The sequence below is a fragment of the Sphaeramia orbicularis genome, chromosome 5 (genome assembly GCF_902148855.1).
Source record: "Sphaeramia orbicularis chromosome 5, fSphaOr1.1, whole genome shotgun sequence".
Taxonomy (NCBI): domain Eukaryota; kingdom Metazoa; phylum Chordata; class Actinopteri; order Kurtiformes; family Apogonidae; genus Sphaeramia; species Sphaeramia orbicularis.
In genome coordinates, this window is record NC_043961.1 from 23,415,912 (window position 1) to 23,437,547 (window position 21,636).

Consider the following 21,636-nt stretch of genomic DNA (forward strand, 5'->3'; position numbering starts at 1 on the left):
CAGATAAAACATCCAAATTACTGCAACAGTTATCCAGTGAGGGATTCTTTTCATTTTGTTCATTTAATTGTGCCCCTTGAATATAATCTTTTAAATAAAATACTTATGTAAAGTACATATATGTGGTACTGAATACAGTATGTAGAATATGACCTTCATTCTGTTATCTTACATGTTTTCACAGAGCTGGAATACTTTCTTGTTGCATATTTCAAAACAGTATAAGTTAACAAAGAGGTTGGGTCAAGGATGTCTGTCTGTGTCCAGGGAGACAGCATTCATTTTGCACTATGTGTACAAATGTTTTACGTTATTGAACATTTAGTTATTTTGCTTGAAATTACACCACTCCTAAAGTCAAATGCACATTTTTAATAACTTGCTATGAAAGACATAAAAAAGTCATCCAATTTGCAACCCCAGAAAAGAAAAAATCAGTACGATATCAAAAGCAGTGATATGTACATTTACTTTGACTTGTCTTTAATTGGAGAAAACATATTTTATGGTTTGTCTGGTCAGTTTCTTTCAACTTATTCGATTCATTTCTTAAGTAACCTTGAAAACACTGCCTATTACACACAGTATTCTGTACTGGAACTGTTTTACATCTTGGTACAGTGTGACTTTTTAGATACATTCACACATGGGCGACCATGGCTCAGGAGGTAGAGCCAATAAGCGAGTCGTCCAATAACCAAAGGGTTGGCGGTTTGAATCCTGCTCTGTCCTAGTCAGTTTGTTGTGTCCTTGGGCAAGACACTTCACCCACTTTGCCTCCAGTGTCACTCACACTGGTGTATGAATTAACGTTCATAATGGTGGTGGTCGGAGGGAGCGTTTAGCACAACCTGGCAGCTTCGCTTCTGTCAGCCTACCCCAGGGCAGCTGTGGATACAAACATAGTTTACCAGCACCAGAGTGTGAATGAATAATGGATCAATAATGAAAAGCGCTATAAAAATCTAATACATTATTATTATTCACTCTAAAAGTTTTTTTCCCCAGATATTTTTTAAAACCTCTCAAAACTCATGTTCAGCCATAAATCTCAAGCTATGAGGGAAATGTCACAGAAATGTTATAATATATTATGACTATGTAGGCGTGAGGTCAAGTTCAGGATTGTAAAAGTATTACCTCAGGATGACTTGAGGGAAGTTTTTGGTGGTTAAAGGTCTCTGTGAAATTAAAACAGCACATTTATGGTCATATCTCAAGAATTCTACACTATATTTTACTCACATGTGTTGTAATAGGATAATTTGATGATGTGACAGATACAGATTAACATTATTTATCCCCAGGAGGAGAATTCAACTTCCATCAAGCTCAAGGAATTATCAGCTCAGTCTTCGGTCTATCTTCCATCGGTGAAAGTTTCCTACAGGCTGATGTCGTGGGAATGAAGGATTATTTTCTCCACTGAAGCAGCTTCTTTAGCCATCTTGCATCCTATTGTTTGATCCTGTGATGACATTTTATATAAAGGAGGTCAAAAATTAGCAAATGTTCAGTGAAAACACCTCTTTCTATCGTTCAACACAATAGTCTTTAAGTCTATAAATGCAGACAGCGTGTTTCCAATGTGCGGAATATCATCTTGTTGTGCTGATGTTTCGTTTTGTCCTTTTCCTTTTAACTATTCTTAACATTCTTCTATGAAAAACAATATTTTCTCATACAAAAACAAAACCTTACATTATGAAAAGGTTGCAAGACATGATATCACAGCATCAATTAAAAATGCATTACAGTTGCTTACAGTTACTTATCAGATATGCATTACTAGAAACTCGGCTTAAACTGTCACATACTCACATTTAATATCCCTCACAATAATAGCACACTCTACAGTTGTACCCTTCCTATGACCCTGCTTTCACACTAACACACCCATATTGTGTGTCACTTAGTTTTAAGTGTCAACCCACCATCTAGCGCCCCAAAAGAGAAGTAAAAGATCTAAATCTCTCCATTGTGAACTACAGGAGCACTCTGGCTGATGTCTAACATTAATTTCTCATGATGTCAGTCAGCTTTCATCAGTGTTAAACTTTAGCGTACCCACAAGATGACTGTTCAAAACAGACGTGGGAAGACACCTGAGGGCTGAGTGAGAAGATGACTGTACCCTTTTCTCCGGAGGTTGTAAACCCCCCACCCCACTCTCTACTACCGCTAAAAAAAAAAAAAAAGAAATTGAGGAAAAAAAGGTGAAACTTATACATTTTAATATCTTTTGCCTGGATGCCTTTCTTTGGCTGCACGGTCATGTTTCCCAGAATGCCTTCACTGGCTTTCCAATTACAGTAGAGAACGAAACAGGAGATAGGAACAACGGGTGTAATGGAAACACACATTGCCTGACTGTGTGCGGATGAATGATACAGAGCTGTGTATATGTGTGGGTGTACAAAAGTCCGGTTTATGATATATCTAGATTTTTCTTTTATATCCAGGTGTAGGATTTTCTGTAGATACAACATTATATAAAAAACTGATAACACTGGTCTACAAATAAAATACTTCCAGAGTAAAAGTAGCTAAACTTTACCAAATTTGAGTCACTAACAAAGAAAAATTCAGTCCAAAGTGCTCGTTGGTTGTAGTTTCTAAGATACAGTCTTGGGCCAAAATGTGAAATTCTGAGAATTAATGAGAGAATGGGTTTTATTCAAAAGGCAACGTGATATCATGAAATCGCATATATAAACACGCCACTTTTAATTGGCGTGTTACCTGTACATATTATAAGCTTTCCGCATGTATGTTCATGCCACGTCAAATAGCACACCAGGGTTTGGGTTTGGGTTAGCAGTTACGGATATGTGAACCGGAGATCTTGACATAAATTGACACGCAATCAAATGGCATTGAATAACATGTGAAAGGATGAAAATGCATACATATAGCACACCAAATCCTATTAAAACTGGCGTGACATACAACGACATTTCATGCGATCACTCTCCAAAAGGAATGTTTGTCTCAGAGCTACAAGATCTACCTCAAAACAGTGTCTGCACATTACAATACATTCACTTTTCAGGTTCTTTCTAGTGGAACATTTCTAAATCCATTGTATAAATGTACATAAACCAACATCTATTTGTAATAACACACCATCATAAATATTGAAAACATGAGGTTTTGTCATTTGTTTTCTGATTCATCTTACTGAAATACGTAACATGTAGCACATTTAATCTCTGAGGCAGATCATTTCAAAAAAATTGTAGACCAGTGTTCTGGCTTTTTTTTTTCCTCTTCATTTCCCAGAACCCCTTGGTACTTCCCAGTCAGAGAAAATAATACTTTTGGCATGTGCAGTTTCTGCATTTTTCCCTTTAGAGAACAACTTATACAATTGCAGCCTGGCAATACAGAAACATATGTAGAAGAACTTGAGTTATACAGGTACATTAAAACTCAGATGCATAGACCCCCCCACCACCACCACCACCATTCCTATGTGGAAATCCCTGATGTCAGAAGTTGCGATACTGGTAAAACTAGAACTCTATATTAATAAATGGACTCATATTTTCCAGAAATGGAGGAAGCCACAGGAACTTTTGGGAGTACAGTGTAATTTGGACTTAAATACATAGCATGATGGATATATGTCACTTTTTGTTTGTTTTGCTTTCTCTGCTTGTCTTCCTTTTCACTTTGATTGTAAAGAAATAACATTCTTTATTCACATATTTATGTGTTTTATTTTACTATATGATTTGAACTATTGTGCAAACATTATGTACTACCCCAGTGTGCTAGTGATGTTGCACAAGCATATATTACTTAAACCAGTCTTGTAGCATCATTGTAATTAAAATTTTTACTGTCTGTTTATTTAATGTTTGTTTGTTTATTTGTTATAAAGTTGTCATAAAACTTGAATTAATAGAGGTAAAACAAAAAAAACAAAAAAACAACTCATATGTATACCTGAACACTGGTGTCACATTCAGTTTCGTTGAGCATTCTTAATTGGCATGAATGCGAAGTGAACAATATTGTCAGAATGTTAAAGATTAACAATAGAAACATAGAAATAATAGATTCTTATGGTTTGGGGGTTTGTTTTACTCTTGCTAATCTGAGATTCTAAGAACTTTCTTCTGTTTTTTTTATCTTTTGCACACAATACAACACCCCCAGCAGCATTTGTCACCATCCAATCCAGAAGGCTCTTACAGGTGACACTGTTACACTGTCTTCCTGACACTGTCACAGCTTCACTCAACTGTGTCAGTAGTAGACACTGTGCATTCCCACTTAATGCACAAGCATACATAAACAGTCAGGCTGTATTAGATAAGGCATCACACATTAATAACACACCATCATATGTATTGAAAGTATGAGCTAATCAGCACTTTTCTAATTTGTTTTCTTGATTCATCTTATTAAAGTATGTAAGATTTAACACATTTAATGTCCGAAGCAGATATTTTCTATAAATGATAATCAGTGTAGTTCATTGTGCTTTTCATTTAAACAATAAACATCTTTTCCCATGCATTAATGCACATTGTGGCTGGTGAAGTTGTTGCAAAAATGTACATTAAGTCTATTGGTGGTTTGGTCTAAAGTGAATTCACAATTTTTGAGTAGACAATTAGCTTATTTCACTCTGTTGTTAAATGTGAAGTAGTGTCGTGTTTGAATATTCAGCAGACATTCAGTATGTGTGATGAAGCATATGAAAATGACAGCATTGTGCAGTAAGAGCCCTCATTTTCCTTTCCTGGTTCGGTCATAATAGGTCTTATTCGTGTGCAGATTAAAGAGTTGGCTGAACACTGACACAGAATATGACCTTCTACTGTAGGTAGCCGATAGCTCCCGTAGGAATGGAGGAAAAATCGTTAACCAATACCGATGTGGTAGATGGAACTTAAGAGCCTGTGTGCTGAACTTAGCAGCTTCCTCTTTAAACTGTGATCAGCCTTTGTGAGCCGAGAAGTTGAGCAGCATTTCCATCCATCATGCATCACCTTTCTATGATAGCATAGCTTCAACAGGCAGATGGTTTTACATTATGTATTGTGAGTGGTCTCATCCAGGCTTGTTGTCACTAAAGGAACAACCAGTCCCTCTCGTACTAAAAGGTTTTTTTTTTTTTTCCATCTGTCTCACTTGTTTGACTTTTTGCATTCCTATAAAGAGAAAGATGCTTTTAATCTGCCTAACACACACTGGAGCTACACAGAAAAAGACTTTGACTCTTCTAGTTTATCACTGGTTCAACTAATCCAATTGGCCATGGCTAGAAAGGAGCAGAAACATGACTGCATTATCTTACTTTTCTTTGAGCTCTGAACTTCAATGATTTTTCGTTTGGAGCTGTGCAAGAGACTGTGCTTTCATCTATGCCAGTGATAGTATTGGTTTATTACAAGCCTTGAATAATCCTTGAAGTGATTCTCAAATGCCCCATTCCCGAAAAATGAGATAGAAAGATTAAAAAAAAAAACACAGAGCAAAACAATTACTGTATTTTTTAGGTCTACTTTAGCTGAAGATTCAGTCACAAATCATCAATGTGCAACAAAGTAATGGGAAAAAGCATTTATTTGGTTCCGTCTGCTGTCAAAAACTGTTTCTTGTAGCAGTGAGAAAAAGCATATCACCTCACACTGTTCCAGTGAATGACTCAGTAAAACATGCTTTACCATGCACTGGATAAATATTCAGTCAACGTGGCCTGCCCATAGGGATCTATGTGGACTATCAATATGATGGATTAGTCTTTTCCTACTGGAGAAAAAAATAATTACTCAAAGCAATAATTACACCAGTCTCATGCTAAACTGCACAACGCTTAGCTGTTAGATAAGATTTCATTGTCACTGCGCTTTAGTGAATAACACCAAAGGACAAGTAGAGAGCAACAAACTTCAAAATATCAGCTACGACTTATTTTCTACTTCTTTTTTTATATATATATATATATTTTTTACTGACCTCATTAAGTCCAAGTTAATCAGTACTTACTGGATAAAAAGCAAAATATTTGATTTTTAGCTCCTCAAAAGGAAAGTATGATTAAATTAAATTGAATTGAATTAAATTAAATTGAAAATTAACTAAATTTAATGAGAACGCTGCCTGTTATTAAAATTTCAAGAAAACCACATAATATAAAATCAACATGCATGGTAAAGAACGTATGCATCACAGGTTTTCTTTTTTCCTGTCATATATCTCCAAGTCACTTTTGTACAGAATAAGGCATCAAAATTTGATGACCCACTTACTATTTCCATTTTCTCTTAAATATAGTTTTTGATTGCAGTGTTTGTCGATTTCTTTTAAAGACCACCAAACACTGATTATCAGGCTACAAAAGAAGACCATTCAACCAGCTCTGATTCAATACCCCATTTCAAACTTGGCAAACACATTTTCCTTGATTGGTCCTTATCAGACAAAGTGTTCTGCAGAGTTTTACCGATTCACCCAAACCAATGCTTACCTGCGTCTCTTTGAGCTGAACTTGCAAAGGGTTCATTTAAGTACCACTTTAAGAGCAGGTGATGTTGTGGTTATGTTTGCCTTTTAAATATCGTGTTGCATTTTATCAGGGTACAACCAACATCAAATTAAAAGTCAATATTCAAGAGAAACTGGAAAGATAAGGTGGTGTAGCAGTTACATTTTGACCCCCCTCTGTCCACAGAAGGGACTGAATTTTTATTTGAGACACCTATGGTACATACCTTCTAAATCATTCATGTTAATTCATTTCTTGCCATGCTGTTTTTTTTTTTTTTCTTTATATTTATTCCATTTTTTTTTAACACGTATATCACCATTATAGTGTTTTATTAGGTAATGATGCTGTTGAGGGAATAGAATGAGGCTTTACTCCCTACCGTATCTCACCTAAACAACAGTATCAGCATCATTAAAAGGTTCAGTAGGTAAGATGTAGATGTGCTCGTGTTCATATGTGTTGCTTAACTTGTGTTGGAGCCTGTTTTATGCTAGTAATCGTTCATTTGTGAAAATTAACTTACTCCATTTCTCCACCCTTTAAACTATTTTCTGTGCAAAGGAGCCAGATTTTCCAGAAAATCCCTATGTTCGGTCCAGAGTTCTTCAGTGCCTCTTCGGTTCCTCTACAGCAGTTTGTTACCCCGCCCCCAAAGGGGAGGCAAAGGGTATTGTTTTTGGTCCGCTTTGTTTCTTTGTTTGTTAACACTCTAGCAGCCATACCATAAAACCAAATTGGGTTTTATAGATTGCCAGAGACCTAGAATTGATGTAATTGCTCTTTGGGAACAGTAGGTCAAAGTTCACATTGTTTATGAATTTTTTATATCTTTTTTTTTTCCCCATTTACTTATAATGGGGGAAATTTCAAATGTCTGTGGCAGCAAAACTATCGGTTGAATTCATACCAAATTGGGGTTATAGATTGCCAGTGACTCAGAATAGATGTAATTACACTTTGGGAACAGTAGGTCAAAGTTCACATTTTTAATGAATTTTTTACGTCTTTTTTTTTTCACCATTTACTGATAATGGGTGAAATTTCAAATGTCTATAAAAACATCAATTTTGTTTCAGTTTACTTCAGACTTGGCACATATATAGAGGCAATTGATATGCTGACATCAGCACATGTATAGACATGATGACATCAGTTGGATCGATGCCGAAATGAGCTACAATACATGTGAGGGGTGGGGTTTGTTGTGCCTGGCACCTCTTGTATAGTTTTGGCTGTCAGTAGCACTCAGACTCCAACACAAACTTCATGCAAGCGCACAAGCATATTCAAATGTTAAAGACTGCATTTGTCAGCTTTCTGTCATTAAGTTTATTCTGTTAAATGGAATGCCTCATCACCTTAATGTTGATGACTCCCTTGTTTGGACAGGACCATATGTTTGCGAGCACAAGTCATCTATCCAGTAACCGGAGGTGAATCTTGGATGACAGCCCTTTATTTGGTCACGATGGTCAGCCAGCAGTTATAGCTGTTGGAAATGGGAGCAAAAATGTGAGTGATTTCCACATACATTACTACTTGGGTGTATATTGACGGCCACCACACTTTTATTTTTATTACAGTTCACAAGCACGTACAGAGTTCTGCTGTTGCTGTTTATTAAAATAGTGAATTGAAAGACTGCCAGATAGACCGGCACATTCAGCAGTTTAATAATCCCTTTAATGGGAGAAAAAATTATGTGATTATTACTTGCCAACCGAGGTTACAGTGCATTGGACCTTTCTGTGAGACTGTGCGCTCACATATCCATGCATGCAAGTTCGTCATATAGTGGAAAATAAGCCTGTAGCCAGTGAAGAGACTTGCAGTGCTCAAGTAATTAATTTATCATTGAGTGACAGTTAAGCTGTGGGGCACAAGCTCTCGTCTGCAGTTGATAAACAGATAGGAGCTGATTTATGTAGAAGTCCAGGGCATGTGCGCTTATCTGTGTGTCTGCTTGTTTGATTTTGCCTGACATGCATGTGTGTGTTTATTCATAACACAGTCACTACACGTACTCCCCCTAGCTACACTTTCCTTTATATTCCTAAGGTCTTTGGAGTCTTGCTAAGGTTGCGTCATAGTGATGAGATCCATCAAGATGTTGCAGGAAAAACAACATAGGAGAAAGGGTCAATTGGGAGCATAGTGCACATCAGAGGAAACAATGGCTGCTGAATTATTGAGTCCTTCCTGTCCCATCGGCCATTTGTCCCACGGCTAATGGGTTTGTTCTCTAAAAGGCAGTGTTAGATGAAGAGTATTTTTCAAAAATAAAAAGACAAACAAAAACGGCTCATCTAAAACTCCCCTTTCCAGTATTATCACTTTAAATGTAAGATTTTTGCTGCAATATTTATTGAGATTAAAAGTGCTCAAAATCGCCTGAAACACTGTTTACATCTCCACTGTTGTATAGGGATGAGAATAACAATACACACCCCCTGCACATATATATATATGTATTGAAAAATAGGCATCGACTGTCCAGCTGTCTGACTGCTCCTGTCTGCAGCCGTGGAGGAATCTGTCTGCCGGCTTCTTCGATTATCCCACACTTCCTGGGGCTGTTTAGATTTAACTCTCATCACGCTGCTATCTGTCGATATGAGCACACTGCACACAAACCTTAAATACATTTGTATCCGCATCAGAAATATGTCCAGTGACCCAGACTGGCAGTTGATAACTACACAGTCACATGTGCACACACAGTCTTCACACCTTTCCAGAGCATGTGTGCTGATGTGGGTTTTATTGGGTGGGCTGCCTTACGGCTATGAGTTCAGGAATCTGGTCTGTCAGCTGGCAGTCAGGACTCGGCAGGTGTCTCCACAACACAAAAGCGAAGTCATGGGCCAATAAACAACCACAGCAAGACAACCCAAGGCCAGATCACTAGGACCCGGTGTGGTCCTTTTAATCACATGAAAACCCATCGTGCTCCTCACTCATGGTGGTACGAGCACACGCACCTCTGCCTCAGCGACATCATGTGACATGCCGTGGGCTGCAAATGTCTTCTCTGGAAATGGCTACGTCACTCGGTATGTGCACCCATATCTACAGCTGTTGTCTCCCAGTCTGTGTTTGGGCGTGATTGCTGTCAGGTCATTCAAATCAACACATGGAAAAAGCCACCCTTTTCCCTCTGCTTCTTTTAGCTGCTCATCTAATTCGCTGAACTGGTATTTTATTCAGGTGCACGCAATGGTTTCAAAATGGAAAATAAGTCTTTACATGTTGTAGGTTGAATACCAAATTCAGATTTTGCCATGGCTACAAATGTGTAAAATAGACACGTACAAATATGTTGGACTTCATGAAGTTTGACTGAGCTTTGACCACTCAGCTGATATCACTGAAAAGAAGTCTAGTTACTATCCCAACGGCAATTCAGAGTTTTTATAGAGTATAATGTGGTTCTTTATGTTATGGTTAGGCCTATTACCCTGCCCCCTGAAGGGGAGGCAAGGGTATTGTTTTTGGTTCAGTTTGTTTGTTTGTTTGTTAACACTCTAGCAGCAAAACTATTGGCTGAATTCATACCAAATTGGGTTTATAGATTACCAGTGACTCAGAATAGATGCCAGTACATTTTGGGAAAAATTGGTAAAAGTTTACATTTTTTATGAATTTTTCAAATCTTTTTTTTTTTTTAAATTTTCTATGTACTTATAATTGGTGAAATTTCACATGTCGTAGCAGCAAACTATTGTTGGAATTCATACCAAATTGGGTTTATAGCTAGCCAGTGACCCAGAAAACTTTTGGTTACATTTTGGGAAAAGTTGGTCATAGTTCACATTTTTAATTAATTTTTTAAATCTTTTTTTTCTCCCATTTACTCATAATGGACGAAATAAAAACATAAATTTTGTTTCAATTGACTTCAACCTTGGCACGTATATAGAGGCAATTAATCAGTTGCCTCTATATATGTGCCAAGATTGAAGTCAATTGAAACAAAATTTATGTTTCTATCTCTATCTATCTATCTATCTATCTATCTATCTATCTATCTATCTATCTATAGATAGATAGATAGATAGATTTTTTTTTTTTTTTTTTTTTTTACAAATCCAGCTGTAACAATGGTTTAATATATAGTGGTGGAAAAAAAAAAACCTTTTTGGACACCCAATGCATTTGTGATATATTGCATTAAGAATCACTTTGAAGTCATTGAACTCTGACAAGTATTGTTCCATTCTCCAAACCCATATACTCCCTTCTGCACACCAACTGTTCCAACGAGGTCAAAAGTAGATATTTCAATAAGCTAATGCCCTTTGAAACACATCCAGGGCATGACATGTTGAAACTTTCACAAATTTAATTCATTTTTTTTCTTTGTAACACTAATAAAAAAGAAAAAAAAAAGGTTTTTTGTCAGTCTCATGCAGCCACACCTTTTGAAATACATCAAGAGTTTTCCACAAATATTTCATGTTAATATTTGAGATTGTGTAAAATTTTAAGGGTCTCCAGAAAACTTTTTTTCCCCAACTGTTATACATGAACACATCTGTTATGTCTGGAATGTTTGTCAGCTGATGTTTTTTGCTGACGTGTCATAAGCCCTTTGATTTGAACAATAATGTTTTGGTGTTTTCTGTGAGTGAAAACTACAAACAAATATATTTTTTAAAAGTCAATAAATGTCAGTCACAATAATCGAACCCCAGTTACCCAGGTAAAAGTCCTGCCACAGATCAATTCATCCACCGCTTAATTGCCGCTGTCACACTTCACGTTACCAGTAAAATGACATATTATTTTGTGTGTTTTGTTTAAATATCTGAAAAGCTGGACGGCACTGTTAAAACACATTTCAGAGAGGTAGAGCAGACTAAACAGAGGAGTAATGGCCTGAACTTTTTTGTTCAGTGATATTTGTAGCAGGTTAATTGTCGGTTTTATGTGTATTCCTTGAAAGCATCTGTCTCTTACCAAAGGTGACTTGGCAAAGGAGCGATAATTATCAAATCACACAAAGACATACAATAAAAAACAGTTCTCAGTAAAAGGTGGAGTGTCCACAAAGAGCTTAAACCCTCTATGACAGAACAGCTTCACGTCACCTGTCAACTTTTCTGCACATGTAAACACATTGATTTATCCTGCATGCCCTGACATATTCACAGTGAATACCACTAAAAACAAATAAATGTTTGATAAAAGGCACAGGCCAAGATAACTATTCTTTGTTATTTCTAAGCCATTTTTTGGTAATTTTACTTTAACACTAAATTTTTTTTATTATATTTATATTTTAAATGTCTTGTTAAAATAGCCCTTTCTCTTTCGATGGACCAGCTGCCAAAGGCCAAGCAGAATTTTTACATAACAGCTTTCAAAAGCATCCAGCAAGTAGAGGCTAAATGAGGTTTTGTTAAACACTAATGTTAAAAAAATCACAAATGAAAAATGAATCAGGGGTACATTGTGCTTCAGCGTAAATGACTAATGATTCATTTGTGTTCCATCTTTTTTTTTTTTTTAAGTCAAAAACTGATTTATTTCATGTCCATTACATAAATTCATTAAACCAGTTTAACTTAATAGCCAGACTACAACAGCTTAGTATAATATTCCTCTTCCACACATTTGTGTTGCACCCTGGAAAAATAATTGTACTACCTCCTATTAAAGTTATCTCTCTCTCCCACAGCATTTACATATCACAGTAGATGGTTTTACTGTGGCTGGGCTGGATATACTCACACTGCCTGTATGTTCATTCTCTTCCAAGAGGTAAATTATAGAGTTAAACATTGGATATCATGCATACTATTTGCTTTTCCATTGGACATATGCACAAAACTTTACCGATATTTACTAAATGTCAAAAAAACAGAAGTGCATAATGTCGGTTTTCCGTTAAATCATAAATGCAATTATGTTTATTTATTATCGCGCAATGACACAAGAAGTCATCCTATAAACATGGCAACAAACATAAATATCATGTTGATTTACAAATATATTCATTATTATTATTATTATATATTACCCCTCTGTCCCGTACTAAAGTTAAAAATTATTTGGTGTCGTGGTGTGTCCACACATACCGCACCATGTTTCTTTTAAAACTCTTCTTCTTTGCATGTTGTAACATCTGTCAACATCCAGTTTTTTTATTCACATGACTCTAGTTGCGGCAAAAGGGCTTTCCATTGCAGTTTTTGCATGACATACCATTTGCGCCATGCCCGAAAAACCACCTCTTGCCAGCGCATAAACTTTTAATCTAAAAACGAGAGTTTTGTCAAAATTTTTGTCAAGAATTGTCGTTTTCCCATTAGGTACATTTTTATGTGCAAGTTATATTCGTGGAATTTGAGGATCAATGGAAAAGCAACTATGGTCAACACCAATTAACAGACCAGAACAGGTCAACAAAGTCTAGATAACCCCCATTTGGAATCCAGTAAAAAGTAACACAAAGTTGTCGTGCCACTGATGTTTTCTCCTCAACCTTAGAGTTTGAACTGTCAGAAGTCAGTCTTAGCCAGAAGCGTTTGTACATTAAGAAACTCACCCTACATGACATTGTAGTGATGAATAATACAGTGTGTGTTGTTAGGCCATGTATTTATAATTCATAGATGCAGAAGCGATGTATGCTACTGTGTGTTTTTAAGGCTGTGAGAACGTTATGTTTGGTCACTAATTTGTCAAATTAGCAATTTCCCTGAAAAACCTACATCTCAAAGCCTCCATGTGATGTCCAGGTGATTAGATCTCTTACAGTACATGATAGTTTTATTCTGTTCATTAAAATACATATTAAATTGATTTCACCAGTACTCGCCAATGATAAGCTTGTTAAAATGCTAACTGTGTGCACAACATCACAGAAAGCCTCTCTGCCTATACGTAAAGTGAGTCAGTGTATGCATGTACGTACATACATATGTACGGCATTTGTGGAAAAGAAATGCTTTGAAGATATTCCAGGACTCAAACTTGCAAGGCCTTCCAAGAAAGAAAAAAACAGAGACTCCCTCTGTGTAGGATCTGCTTTTACACATCATTTAACTGAGAAATTGTGTTGCTTTTTCAACATATCTCAGCAGCTATTAGTCAGGATTTTCCCCTGCTTGCTAGTGTAGGTATGCCAGCATTACAGCCACGCGGCTAACCTCTGCTATCACGACTTGGGATCCACCAGAGCCCGAACAATTACGAGGGCCCATGTTCTTGTGAATATGTGTCACATTAAATTTGCTCTGACAGGAAGGAAGGAGGGAAGTGAGGACAGAAATGCTGTAGGGATTAATGTTGAGCTCGAGAGCCCATTTCTTCAAGGCATTAGCTGCCTGGTGGAGCGCTGAGGGCCTGACAGGGAACTATGACACAGCGTGCTGAGCCATTTGGGATTGTTACAACTGAACACACACATTATTCTTGGACCCCAAGTGTGTGTGAATGCATGCTTCCACTTAGATCACACACCTGCAGTGGTGAGGTGAAGCCTCGTGTGCATTGACACGCATGACTGCTTTTCACTACATTAGCATGGATGAACAGACCTTGAAAAATTTTGGTTCTTTTTTTTTTTTTTTTTAAATGTTGGAACAATTAAATTATCACAATGGAGTCTGAAATTTTAATAAATGTGAGAAGAAATATTGTCAACATGGCCCGGGGCAGCTAAACATAGACGAAAAATAGAGCTTGATAAATGATGCAGAAATGCATATATCTACCCACACCCGTCTGTGTTTTATGTAAATATGTTTGGCCTAAAGGTTTGGTCTATTTGAAGGGACGGAGCTTTAAAAACAGGCCAGAGGATTTCAGATTGGTGTTTTAACGGTGTGACCTTTGAGTGAGTTGAATACATGCAGACAGCAGCGTGGAGTCTGATGAATAGCTTGGGTCTTTTCCCAGCTGGGAGAGCAGATGCTGAGAGGAGAAACAGAACATGTTTTTCTATCCTCCTGCACTCTCTTTTTCTCCCCACTTCTAATCTTATATTAGAGATGAGGGGAGGGGGTGGGGGGGCTCAGGAGATGACACACTATTAACTCTCCTGGCGTTAATCTTAATGCCTCATGCTAGCGGACTATACACAATCCATTTTAATGCAATTAGCTCTTGCCAGGAAGGATGAGTTATTCAATAGGAGCATAATTGCATCCTCAAGTTTTTACACTGGTTCATTCCAGGGATGTAATTACTTTCATACATGGTTTAACACATGCTGCCACTGACATATACAGTATGTACACACAGCATGGCAGCCATGCAGACACATACACAGTCCTATGGTGACATGCAATACATCATACAATTTTACCTGATTTTTCAAAGTAGAGAAGCAGAATGGACCAGCATCAGGTTTCATCAGTGTTGGTCTTTAGCTAGAATCCCCAAGTAGCAAACCCAGGCGCTCCAGAACCAGAGACTGATTTCTGGCTGAGGATGTGTCACTCTGAGGGGGATAACTGTGCCTTCCGTCCAACAAAGCCATCTAGCTTGCTTTGTATTAAAATCAGAAGCAGGATGCGGCGTACACAGACTGGCACTCTTCGCCTTTTTCTTGTACACTCTCAAAGTATTTACCTCTTCCTCCCTCTTGCCGTCTTCACACTTTTTGGCTTTAAACTCTATTTTCTCTCAAGTATTTCCAACAGATTTGGCATTACCATCTTCTACCCAGCTCTTGTTTGTACGAGTTATCTTCTTTTTTTTTTTTTCCAGGATGTGAAGTTCATTATAGTTTCTTGTCTAGATTTTGTTTACTATATCACTACATGACAGATGGAGAATTTCAAAAGAAAACTGTAACACAAAGTTGTTTTATTTTAAAATAAGCTTTTTTCTCTGCCTCTTAGAAATAATAGATTTTGAAAAGATGGGGATATTATAAGATGATGACATCGAGTGGAGAGCTATTGCACAAAACTTGATAAATTCTCTTAGAGCTCACATGAATGGCTTAAACCTAAAAAGTCCCTGTTCACTTTTCCTCTTACTCTAGCATATTACATAAAAAGGCAAAGATGGAAGGCTTACAGCATTGTCCCTGTGAGGCCAGTGCTTAACCAGTGATGTCTTTGTAAATAAGGGTTCTGTGTAATAGGGAGGGTGGAGAGGGCTAAAACATAAGCCCAATGAGCTGCCGCAAGGGAGATTGTTCCTCTGCTCGGAGTCTATAAATAATGGAGATGAAGGAGAACTAGGACTAGAAATAATGTCAAGTGGCCCTAGGCAGCCCACAGGCCCCTGTCAGAGCCAGGGGGGAGTTAGCCCTATGTCCACCCACTACTTTCATCACAGACCTCCAGTCAAATTCACCAAGACAGCAGTGCTTCACCATTTACAATAATGAGGATCTGATCAATTGTTATGGAACGTTTTCACTTCTGTTACCACTTTTTCTTTTTTTCTTTTTTTTTTTTTTTACCTCATAAACGGCAGCAAAATGAGACCTGAATCACTTTTCTGCTATTTTAAATTCTTAATGGTATTTGTTAAAACCAGCACTGTCTCTCAGAAATTATGTTTAATTAAATTCCAGCTCCAAATAAGTTTTAATATGAGTATAATTCTGCTCAAATTGTTTTATATGACCATAAATGAAATGGTGTTAATTAATGTAATTTCCAAATGGTCAAAATGTTGATGACTCAACTTAAATGTAAATTATTCACTGCATTACTATGGTTTTAGGGTGAGGTTTATGTATTGGTGGAACTCGTTTAGGATTTTGGAAAGATTAGATAGATGCATGTAGTAACAACTTTTTGTTAATATTTAAGGTAAATTACAATCTTTTTCTAATCTTAACCAAAGCAATGCCATGACTCATGATGTAGACAACACTATTTGACAGCAAGGTCCTGGATTTTGTATCTCCATCTAACACACCAACGTATATCTGTTGAAAGACAGAAAAAAGCAACCTATGCTCCGATGAGAAATCACATTTCATTGCAATCAAATCAAGGACATTTATCGTGTTATACGGGTGCAATGCAGACGCCATGTTTATAACAAAACATGACTGGATTTGTAATTTTGTTATATATGACCACCACTTCTTAGAGACACTTGAAGCTGGCATTTTTGACAGTTATGCATGATAAAAAATAAAAGTCTTTCCTGTCACAATGACATTATATCAAGCTTATTCAAGGCACCTTATGATGGTCATTTCTCACAGGTTCTGAAACATATCCTGAAGCCCAATTCCCTGACAAGCACTCATTGCCTCTGTATGAACCTTTGCCCTTCCTTATGACTCCCCCTCTGATGTGATCATCAACAGCAGCACCAGCATGTCCAGATGCAATGACCCCTTCTCTGTGCAACAAATCGCTGACAAGTAGCTTTTTCAAGCAACTAAACATATTTATCCAAGTTGTCCTGGGACCTTTGAGAGCTTCGGCGATACCTCAACCCCCTGCGGTGTAAAATGACCTTGACTGCACAGACTGGACGTCCTCTGGTGTATGGACAGATGTCAGAGCTGTTATGGCATAGCTACAGAGGTCACAAATGATCAGGGATGTGAAATAAAAATCCCTTTTACATAGAAGACCTTGAACTCAGTATGACGAATCCCTGCACACTTAAGCAGCAGGATCTTTTCCTCCCACACACAGACATGACCCCTTTCTAGCAAAGAACCACACATTTAGTTTGGTTCAGTCTCTTGTGTTGTATCTGTAGACTCATTTCTACAGTAAACTTCACATATACACATTCATTTGTGCACAGTTCAGTTTTAGTTATTTGACAGTGCCTCATTGCCTTAATCCCAGACTCCAGCGAGCCATGCAGTCATTATATTGACCTGCCCTCTCAGGCATATTTTTTTTCACTGTCTCTTTTCTCCAATAACTGCTAGGTTATTCAGATATGTGCCTCTTGGCTGAATAGGCTCTATCTGAACACAAGCACTTGCGATATTTGTTTGTTAATTATTCTGAGCATGTAAACATCTCTCTTGCTTACTACTTCTTTGACTGCAGATGCAATTTACTCTGAAAATGGGCACACACAAGGTGAAAATTTGCATGGCCGCTAGTGTGATTCTACATAATAACCCTCACCATAACCCACTTCACTAGGGAAAACTGACACCCAGCCACAGTAAGTGTGTGTATTATTGTGCTCTCACCATGCTCAGGCACGTCTCGTGATGCAGACATCCCGCCAACTCATTTATAAATGATCTGAGAGTATGATACAGCCCTAGGAAAAAAAAAAGAAAAGCGTGTAGCTGTCCGAGTGAATTTCACTGACATGGTGCTTTATATAGAGCAGACTGGACTTCAGAGTGGAGAGAGCAAGAGAGTGAATTCCGTTTGGTGTTGAACTCCACTGTTGTACCTTCAGGCTACAGCCGTGGACACACAAGTCCCACTGTGACATCCATTTCATTGCCTTGGTGCTACAGTATTTACCCTTCCATTCCAGCTCACTGTGTAAAATGCTCCTATTCCAGCATTTGTTTCCCACTCCAGTCCTTTGACACATAACATATTTTCTTAGGATGAAGAAAGGTTATTGTTCTGAGAAAACTTTCACATTTCTCATAAATCTTTCATGTATTAGAGATGTTAATTTACAGAAGCACATGTCTGCATGATAACGATAACATTATTAGCAACCATCTCAAGGGACGCCTCAGTATGCGCCAGAAAAGCATTCCACTTGTATTTTGCCCCGTGTGTCAACAGGGAGGCATGTTGGCGTAGTAATAAGATTGCCAGCTCTTATAATGTGCTGCCCTGTGGCTCCATCTTTGACATCAGTTTTAATTAACATGCAAAGTCTTGCATTGTGTTCGCCCACCATCCATCCTGAATCCTACTCTTACTGCGTCTTACTAAACATGCCAAGAACTCGCATTGTTCTTCATCCTGATCCTCTGCATCAGAAGTACATTAGTGCTTGCCAGTGAGTGAAAGTCAACCCCTCATTCAGTCTTCTTTGGGAACAAGTTACTTTTATAGCTGTTTGTGACAACATTTTTTGGCCAGTTTCATGTTTGTTAATGAATTCACACTAGAGTGTAAGTGTTATTTGGTGTGGGCTACACAAACACCGCCCAAAGGTTGCATTCAGTAGAAGTCCTGAAGTCAACAACATAAGAAGATGACACTGGCAAAGAGCAGGACCTCTGTAGATAAATACAATGGTACATGTTTTTTGTGGGTTATCATTAGTCGCTTTTCCATTGACCCTCAAATTGTGCAAATATAACTTGTGCATAAAAATTTACCTAATGGAAAAACAACAATTTCGCTAAAAGTCTCATTTTTCGATTAAAAGTTTTTGCGCTGGCAAGAGGTGGTTTTTCGGGCATAGCGCAAATGGTATATCACGCAAAACTGAAATGGAAATACCTTTTTTTACAACTAAAGTCAGGTGAATTAAAAAACCGGATGTTGACATATGTTACAACAAGCGAAGAAGAAGAAGAAACATGTCACGGTACGTGTGGACACACCAGAAAACCTGATCATTTTTAACCTGTTTAACCCTGACCATATTTTCAGGGGAAAAACACGTAAACAGACATACCCAAAGTAAATGAAGAATTACTTATAATACTTCTAATAATAAGGTTCATATGGATGTTCTTGGTGTCTATGGACATTTAGAGACCTCACAGAATCTATTCCCATTGTCTAAAATATTGTATCTATTACTATGCCTGAGTAAACTGAAACAAACTAAAAGAGGAATTAGAATTTTTTATCCTCGCCTGTTTTTTTTTTCAGCTGGATTGACGATGATATACATAAATTAATTGTTCGTGTTGGAGATTTTTAATACCGTATATTTCACCCCACAAAGATTAAAAATCATGTTTGAACATTAAAGTTTGCACTAAAATACACTTTTGATGTATTTTTATCAACATTAGGGTCTAAACTTTGAGCAAAAGTTGAAAAAAACATCCATTGTCCTGATTTATTATATTTTTATAGTAGATGAATATTAATATAATTTTTTCGGCCCGCAGACGGGCTGATAGGGCTAAAGGGGTTTTAATTTAGTACGAGATAGAGGAGTTATATATAATAATAATGAATATACCTGTAAATCAACACCATATTTACATTCGTCACCATGTTTATGGAATGACTTCTTGTGTCATCTCACGATAATAAATAAACAAATCATCGCATTTGTGATTTAATGGAAAAACCAACATTATGCACTTCTGTTTTTTTTTTTTCGACATTTAGTAAATATCAGTAAAGTTTTGCACAGATGTCCAATGGAAAAGCGAATATTGTTGACTGAAAATTATAACTTTTTATGAGTCTTTACGTTGTTTTGTGATAATGCAATTATCATTTCAAGCTTTAAAAGTTATTTAGCCTCACTAAAAGGTCATTATAAATTCTCACACCTGTCTACAATGAGCTTTCTCTAAGTTTCAATCGTGCTGTCCTCTGTTAATTTTTGACAGTACCCCAGGGTAAAGCCAGGCACATTAACCTTGCCCATCCTCCTGGAGCATCTGCTGCAGGGCACCCTCCATCAAGGCTGCCCTTCTACCAGAGGTGTGACAGGTTTTATGTCACACCTCAGCCTCACAACTCAGTGCTAAAGATGGATAGGTATGAGCTCCAGAGCCCAGGTGAACTACAGCGGTCCTCTCTGCCATGGTGCTGCTTTCTGCCAGCCTCACCAGCTGACCAGGCTAGAGCTGACAGGTACCTGGCCCAGGCACAAGGCTGGATTTGGTGTGAGGAAGCTACTGCCAACCCCCTCCTGCTCCAAAAATGCAAGCCTTACAACAGTTACTCAGCATGTTTATCTCTGACTAAAACTAAACATAGCTGGCATGAGCAGTAAACAGTTACAGTTCTGTAAACAGTAGCTTTAAAATACCCAAGGTGACTCCAAGGTGGCCTTCCAGCGTTGACTGTTGTCTGCAGGGGTTGGACTTTTGGTAATGAGCTGGCATGATTGATCAGAGGCTGTCAAGGGACATCAGGTGGAGCTTGGCCAGCCGTACTCACCAGTCAGCATGGGACCACCATCAGAGGGCTGCTGTGCTCGGACACAAGCTGCAGGGATGTCCTGCACCACGCTGCTCACACCACAAGACCCATAGAGCAAAAAGATTGAAGAAATCCCACATGCTGGCTTGGTAGGTTTTCAAAAGCCAGTCTACACAGCATTGTTGCAGAAATTTTGGCAGTGAAGTGTTCAGATAATGCAGGCTGAAATAGTTTTACTATTAGAATCTATGCTGTTATATATTGTGGTTGAATGTTGTGCTGTTGTGTTTTCTATTTCACTGAATAGCTATATGATGTGGTAATTGTGTGGAGCCACAGATAATAACAACTGTGGAGATAATGTTAAGGGAGAACACATGTTCCTTTGTTTTCTTTGTCAGCTCACTGCCACCTCCTATTTCACCATTTTTTCCCTCCCATGTTGTTTTCACACTTTTATTGTGTCTGTCTCTCAGGAGTCTATGTTCATAGGCACAGTAAGATTGCCTCTAAACGGGCCACTGGTCTCTCTTGGTAGGAGATGGAGTAGCCATTATTCAGGGCCTGGCCTCCTCCCAGCCTGCCTGGTCACCCATCCCCAGCTGAGTGACAATGAGTCTGGGCAGCAGAGGAGGCTCAGGGAGGCGAAGATGACAGGGAGCAGGCGGCTGTGAATATGGATGGGGTAGCTGCTGGGGCGGTGTAGGTGGTGTTTGGTAGGTTTGGAGGTGGGAGAGCCACAGAAGCCCAGATCCAGGTACCATTGCTTGCCTGTCAGCGAGGTGGCAGAGCGAACAGACTGCCTGTGTGCTCTGAGCTATCCCTGCTCAAGAGCCCAGTAACACTTAAACACCGTGGAACATCCAAAAACGTAACTGCTCAGTGACTGCTCAGCACAGGACTAGACATCTGAGACGCTATTTGACCTGGGTGCTCAAGAGGGTGAAGTGGAACTAATACAGCAGATAATAAATAAGTGTGGCTTGCACATTTTTCAAAGTCAAAATTCCAAGCCCTGTTAAGTGTGAGCCTGTTATAATACAGAATAGCTCAAATGTTTGCCTTTTTATATTGAATATTTAGATAAAATATTTTGTTTAGAAAAATGAACGGCTTGTATGTTATACTTATTGCTGTCTGAAG

General features: G+C 38.0%; 1 protein-coding gene and 1 long non-coding RNA gene across 6 annotated transcripts in view; both read left to right on the top strand.

Moving 5' to 3' along the window:
• The window catches only part of tafa1b (TAFA chemokine like family member 1b), a 142,978-nt gene that overhangs the window by 62,382 nt on the left and 58,960 nt on the right, over nt 1–21,636 (top strand). The gene's annotated exons all lie outside the window — the stretch shown is intronic.
• LOC115419783 (uncharacterized) lies at nt 3,646–18,524 on the top strand. The gene is made up of 3 exons (XR_003935465.1): nt 3,646–3,850; nt 13,278–13,286; nt 18,514–18,524. It is a non-coding gene; the product is annotated as an uncharacterized LOC115419783 (long non-coding RNA).